The sequence below is a fragment of the Ictidomys tridecemlineatus genome, chromosome 5 (assembly GCF_052094955.1).
Source record: "Ictidomys tridecemlineatus isolate mIctTri1 chromosome 5, mIctTri1.hap1, whole genome shotgun sequence".
In the NCBI taxonomy this organism is placed as follows: Eukaryota; Metazoa; Chordata; class Mammalia; order Rodentia; family Sciuridae; genus Ictidomys; species Ictidomys tridecemlineatus.
This window is the reverse complement of record NC_135481.1, coordinates 191,133,385-191,140,002: the sequence shown is the minus strand read 5'-3', so window position 1 is coordinate 191,140,002 and position 6,618 is coordinate 191,133,385. Positions and strand designations below refer to the sequence as shown.

Sequence of the window (6,618 nt, the reverse complement as noted above, 5' to 3'; positions counted from 1 at the left end):
TTTTTTTGTGTGTGTGGGGTCCTGGGAATTGGAACTAGGGGTGCTCTACCACTGAGCTTTATCCCCATCCCTTTTTTATTTTTTATTTTGAGACAGGGTCTCGCTATATTGCTTAGGCCCACGATAAGTTGCTGAGGCTGGGTTTGAACTCCCTATCCTCCTGCCTCGGACTCCGAGTCCTGGGATTATAGGTGTAATTTCTTTTGAAACATCATTTTTTGTTATGGTAGCGTATATAGCACAAAAGTCAGCCTAGGAGGCAGTGTTAAGTACACAATTCAGTGAAACACTGATTACATTCACAGTGCTGTGTAATCACTACCGCTATATATTTCCCAAAATTTTCATGCCTCCAAATAGAAACTCCTTTCTCATGAAGCAATAACTGCCCACTTCCCCCTCCCACAGGCCCTGGGTCCCCGGGATCCACTTTTTGTCTGTGCATTTAGCTGTTCTAGATACTCCATGCAGTGGACACGTCGTGTTTGTCCTTTCCCCCTTCATTTAGCCTAAAGTTTTCCTCCGTCTGTAGCGCACACTAGGCTCTGCTCATTTTAAAGGCTAATTAATATTTCGACGCGTGGACGTACCACCCGTTGCTTCTCCATTCATCCCTTGGTGGAGTTTGGTTCCTCTGCGTTTTAGCTCTTGTGCCTAACACTGCAGGAAGCCTGGGTGCACCAGCCTCTGTCAGAGTTCCTCTTTTCACTTCTTACCCGTTTCTAGCTAGGAGTGGAATTGCTGGGTCATGTGGCAATTCTTGTTAACTCTTTGAGGAACTGCCCTAACGCTTCCAAAGGGGAGGAGAGGAAGGACCCCAGGAGCAAGAAACCACTCCCCCAGCCCACGGCATGGCCTGGAGTCGGCATGTGCCCCGATTATGGCTCCTTCTCCTATCAGGCATTCCATCTGTAATCCTGCTGGTTAATATTCAGAAACAGAGATTTAGGAGAATATAGTCTCAAGTTTTCTTTTAAGGCAACTCTGCCTTTCAAAGATCCCGATAAAATAAAATAAAATGTCTCTGGAACCTGAAACTGTATCTCTAAACCACGCTGGATACCCAGAGTGGAAGTGAGTTCCTTTTCCGGGTGTCCTTTTGTTTGAGTGTCTGAGAACACACATGAATAATGGCACACAATTCATGCTAGACCATATTAGGCAAGCCTCGTTGATACATCTCTTTCCCCCGGGGGCGTGTTTTCTTGAATTTTCAAATTCCTTCGCCAGATGGCAATGGGTAGGTCAGTTTCCCTCCTGGGACCTCAAGTCTAAGCAGGTGTGGTCCTGACTATGTTAAATATGCAACACTTGATTCCACCACGTATGTGACTTTCCTGGGGTTCTGACTCAGCCACATAATCAATCCAGGATAACATTCTTTAGGAAATTCAAAATATTTCAGGAATCTTACATATTCTACTTAAGAGATGGGGTAAAATGTGCTTTCTCTCTCTCTCCATGGAACCAAAATATGTGGTGAGCACGATTTCCTGAAAAAGAAGGCTTGGCCCCGCCTCTGCTCTGGGGACATGGGCAGCACTCAAGTCCAGGACCTGAGCACCCCGGTCTACCAGTTCTGAGAAGCCATCTGTTATTTTCCTCCAAACCCCTCTGCTGTGGCGAGACCTCCCTCCCAGCTGAAGCAGTCTGCTGTAAGAATGTGCTTGCGTGAGGTTTAATCCCTTCTTGCCAGGACTCTTTCCTCTTTTACAAACTCCCCTCCTTAAACAAGCTGTGATAAGTCACATTTGGGGCCGGTAACATCCTATCAGTGCATTTTCAAACAAGAGAAAAGGGCTCCACCTTGTACCATAAATGACAGGAACATCGTTTCTAACCACAGAGCAGCAGTTCACATGAACAGGGTCTATTTCAGGATCTCCGGGCCAAGCTGAAACTTTCTAATAAGAGCCCCGGTGAACCTCCCGGCCCAGTGGCAGGCCGGTAAACCTGAACAGCCCAGGGGGCGTGGGAGGGGGAGCCTCGGTCCTTTTTGACAATTTCCCTGGTGTAAATATTCCCACTAAATGCGACTGCAGAGTTGCAGCCTGATGCCCGAGAAGATGAATTGGGAAGGAGATTTATAACATGAGCTCTCCAGGGCCAGCCGGGGCTTCCAGCACACACGCCCTGCTTTGACTCAAGACAGAGGGAACCCCAATCTCTTGGAACAGAGCCCTCCTCTTCTTCTTTCTTGGAGAATGTTAAAAACCAGCTTTTGCTACACCCATGATCTCTGTCTCCACGATAAAATCCCAGAGGCTCTGCTAACTTTTTCCAAGTAACAGAATTGACTTCAGTTGTTCCAAAGTTAATATTAAACCTCAACCACTGTTCAGATCCAAGGGATAAGCATCCTGAGAAATTAAATATATATATATATATATATATATATATATATATTTTGTTTTAAACACACACACACACACACACACACACATACACACACACCCATCTCCTTAGGGCCTCCCTAATGTGGAATCAATCTCATTTAAAAATAATTTTCATATGTGCTTTAGGACTTGAAGTTATTTTAACAAAATGTTCTTGTCATGTTGATGTCATTCTAATGACATGTTATTGGTATTTTTGTTCTCAACATGTGGATGTTTCCCAGGAAACTGACCAGTGGGAAGGATGGAGGGTGGGGAAGTGAGAGCAAGTCAGAGGCTGCAAGTCCAGGTTCTGATTAACCCTTCTCACTGACGCTCGGTGTTGACTGACATTTTCTGGGGAGCGAGAGCTTTCTGGCTTGTTGGGATCAGCTCCACATGTGTTTCCCAGGGACCCCGTGGGCTTCCCTCACATGCCGTGCGGATGTCTGTGCCGCACTGGACACAGGGCGGGTGCTGCCTGCTTGTACCCTGGGATGGGCTTCCTTATGTGTCTAACCGTCTCCGGGGCCCGGGAAAGCACCTGGATGTGTTTGTGATTCCACAAAACGAGGGACACGATGGGTTTTCAAAACGGAAGTGACACCATTGGGCTTTCAGGATGCCAACAGGCTCATCTTTTCCTGGATGCATTCTACGCAGTGGGCTCTCTGAAGGCCGGGACATTTGACAGCCAGCTCTGGTGCGAGCTGCACAAGAGGTGGCGTGGGGGCTGGGGCGGTAGGTGGACCTGTGTGGGCAGAGGGAGTGGAACAGGGCTGAAGCCAGCTGTGACCCTCGCACCCTGAGAGCCGCCGTGCTCCCACGTCCTGCGTGTCAGTGGCTCCTCTGTAAACAGGGATGCCATCCAGCACCAGGGACGTGGCGAAGGATGAGTGAGATCATGTGTGGAGAGGGCTTAGCACGTGACAGTCCTGAGTATTGCTAAACAGATGCAGCTCCTTCCCTGCCCTTCCCCCACCCGCCTTGTTTTGCTTTTTAGCTAAATGTTTTAGATTTTTGGTAAAATACACATGAACTTACTCACTATCCTTTTTTTTAAGCGTGGTTCAGCGCGTTGAACACACTCAAACCGAGCCAATCTGCAGACGGTTACCCAGAGCCCCCCATCCTCGCTCCCCAGCCCTTCTGCTTCTCCCTCTAGGAACCTGATTACTCCAAGTGCCTCAGAGGTGGAACCCGACAGTATCTGGCTTGTTTTGCTTGGTGGGATATCTGCAAGGTTCATCTAGGTCGCAGCAGCTCAGGATGGCCCTCCTCTGTTGGCTGGGTCATGTCCATGGCACCTGTAACCCACTCTGTGCCCGTTCATCAGTGACAGGCCTCTTGGCTGCTGTGATCCCTGGTGTACAGATGCCTGCTTGATTCACTTCCCCTTTCAGAAGACTCCTGGAATGATTTCCTACTTGCAGCATCGTCGGTGCAGGTTCTGGAACAGTGACAAGCACCTCCTCTCAGAGAGGACTTCTCCATCCTCCCTGTTAAAAGGAGCCCCCTCTGGCAGCCTCAGCCCTGGACTCCACTGTGTTCTTCAGGACGGTCAGCACCTCGTCATCCTAGATGCTGATTGGTTTACTAACTGTCCTAGATGCTGATTGGTTTACTAACTGTCCGCAGGTACTACCTGGACACTTCCAGGAGAGCAGGGACTGGGCTGTGGCTGTCTTCAAGTGCCTGGCAAACAGTCGTTGCTCACTAAAAACGGGCTGAATGACTGACTGCACGGACGCCTGCAGTACCTCTCCTTGCCTACCTTTTATTCGCCCTGAGTGACAACTGGGGGCAAGATTTAGGAACAAGCAGGCAAGTGCCCCAGAGCCCTCTGAGAGACACTGGGGGCGTGTGCACCTGCAGCCGATGCCAGAACGTGAGCTTGGCACCTTCGCAGCGTGTGGGACCGTGGGACAGTCAGCTGGTGAGTCACTGGTTATGCCCTTGCCCTTCTGAGGACTTGGCCTGACCCTGATCCCCGAGGTCCAGAGCCAGCTCTGACTCACTCCTGTTCACCGAGGTGAGCAAGGCTTCAGCTAGCAGGGTGCATGGCGTGCGACAATCCCGTTTCAAAACCAACCACATACACTAGCTCGCCTCCGGTTAAAGTAAAACGCAGACCGTTGGCCTGGTGTCTGCTGGTCCAGGCCACCGCTCATCCCGATGCTGCACCAGAGAACTCCGGCTTGCCTCCTCCGTCCTCCAGCTCCTCATTTCTAGAATAAAGCAGCTGAACTCGCAGTGACAACAACAAAGTCATAAAGTGTAAAAAAAGCAAAGTGGCGCGTCATGAGCGTGGATGCAAGGCCGCCACCAACAAGGGATAGTTCTACAGAGCTGGCTCTGGGAGGCTTTGCAGGAAGCCAGGGGTGCATCCCGGTACACCAAACCAGGCATCCAGGTTGCAGGAGGTGAGGAGCAAGAGGGGCAGGTCACCTTGAGACAGTGGCTCTCCATGGGGTGATTTGTCCCTGGGCACATTTGACAACGTTCAGACATTTTGGTTTTAATTTTTCCAGCTGTGGAAAGTCCTGACTCCAGTAAGGCCAGCTGTGTGATCCCCTGTCCCCCGGCTTCCTCATCTGTAAGACGGGCAGCATGATGGTCCCTGTCTCCCGGAGGCCAAAGGAGTGAAGACACAGACACTGTACCGCTCAGCGTTCTCTGTGCCTCTTGGCCCACTTAAACCCTGCCCCACAAAGGGTCCGCTGTTTGTTTGCTCTTCCTGTTGCTTCTGCGGAGCTCTCTGATGCTTCTCATCCATCCGATACAGGGACCTCTGTCGCCTCTGGTCCTTGAGCCCTGACCAGGCGCAAGGGAGATGGAAGCTTTTCAGGGAACAGCCCCTTCTCTTGGGGAGCTTACGGTGTAAAACAAAAAAGGGGAAGCAGGTAGCTGAGTTCTCAGTCTGGCCTTCGTGGGCGAGGTGGGCTTCAGGGGTGCACAACCTGAACGGAGGAGCAGGGCCTGCACTCAGAAGGACCTGTGCTTGGTTTAATTCTTGTTGCCGATGTCCTAAAACTCTTAACAATTTGGAACCAGGGTCTCAGGTTTTCACTTTACATGGAGTCTTACAAATGATGAAGCTCTTCACAAGTTTGGCTTGCATGTTCTTCTTCTCCTTTTTTTTTTTTTTGGTGGTGGTGGTGGGGTACCAAGGATTGAATTCAGGGGCATTGGGCCACTGAGCTACATCCCCAGCCCTAGTTTATATTTTATTTAGAGACAGGGTCTCACTGAGTTGCTTAGGGCCTTGCTAAGTTGCTGAATCTGGCTTTGAACTCATGATCCTCCTGGCGTTAATTGTTCTTTAACAAAAATGATTTAGGTATACTTAAAAATTCTCAGAGGCTACCAGAAGTTCTGGCAGGATAAATTGGATTTTATAAAAATATTGGAATTGAACCCAGGGGTGCTTAACCACATCCCCAGCCCTTTTTATTTATTTATTTTTTAAGATTTTGAGGCAGGTTCCTGCTAAGTTGCTTAGCACTTCCTAAATTGCTGAGGCTGGCTTTCAACTTGAGATCCTCCTGCCTCAGCCCCCTGAGCCACTGATTATAGGCGTGTGCCACCACATCCAGTTGGATTTTCTATGCAGCAAAAATGAACTGAAGCTGGACACAGGGGCATGCACCTGTAATCCCAGTGACTCAGGCGCTTGAGGCAGGAGGATTGCAAGTTTGAGACTAGCCTCAGCAATTTGGCAAGGCCCTAAGCAGCTTAGTGAGACCCTGTCTCAAATTAAAAATAAAAAAGTCTGGGGATGTGGCTCAGTGGTAGAGCTCCTGGGTTCCATCCCCAGTACCCACACTTTCCAAAAAATTAATACTTGCCATGACACTATACTCATAAGGTACAAAAGACTCTTGACTCTCCCTCCAAACCTTGTCCAAAGTGACCCTGCTGCCCTCCCTGGAGGAAAAAACCTCAGTTTCTTGAATATATCTCCAGAGTTATTCCATGAACATAGATGCAATCTCTGTGGTGTTTGTTGTGTACAATTTGTTTATTTTTATTTTGAAGGTTGCTTCATATCTGTGAAGTACTTCCTCATTCTCTTTCTTTTTTATTACTACATAATATTCCTTTAGGGCTGGGGATGTGGCTCAAGTGGTAGCGCGCTCGCCTGGCATGCGTGCGGCCCAGGTTCGATCCTCAGCACCACATACCAACAAAGATGTTGTGTCCGCCGAGAACTAAAAAAAATAAAATAAAATATTAAAAACTC

General features: G+C 49.0%; 1 long non-coding RNA gene across 1 annotated transcript; it reads left to right on the top strand.

Moving 5' to 3' along the window:
- Window positions 1-2,677: 2,677 nt before the first annotated feature.
- On the top strand, window positions 2,678-6,618 carry LOC144378165 (uncharacterized). The gene is made up of 2 exons (XR_013439782.1): window positions 2,678-4,798; window positions 4,907-6,618. It is a non-coding gene; the product is annotated as an uncharacterized LOC144378165 (long non-coding RNA).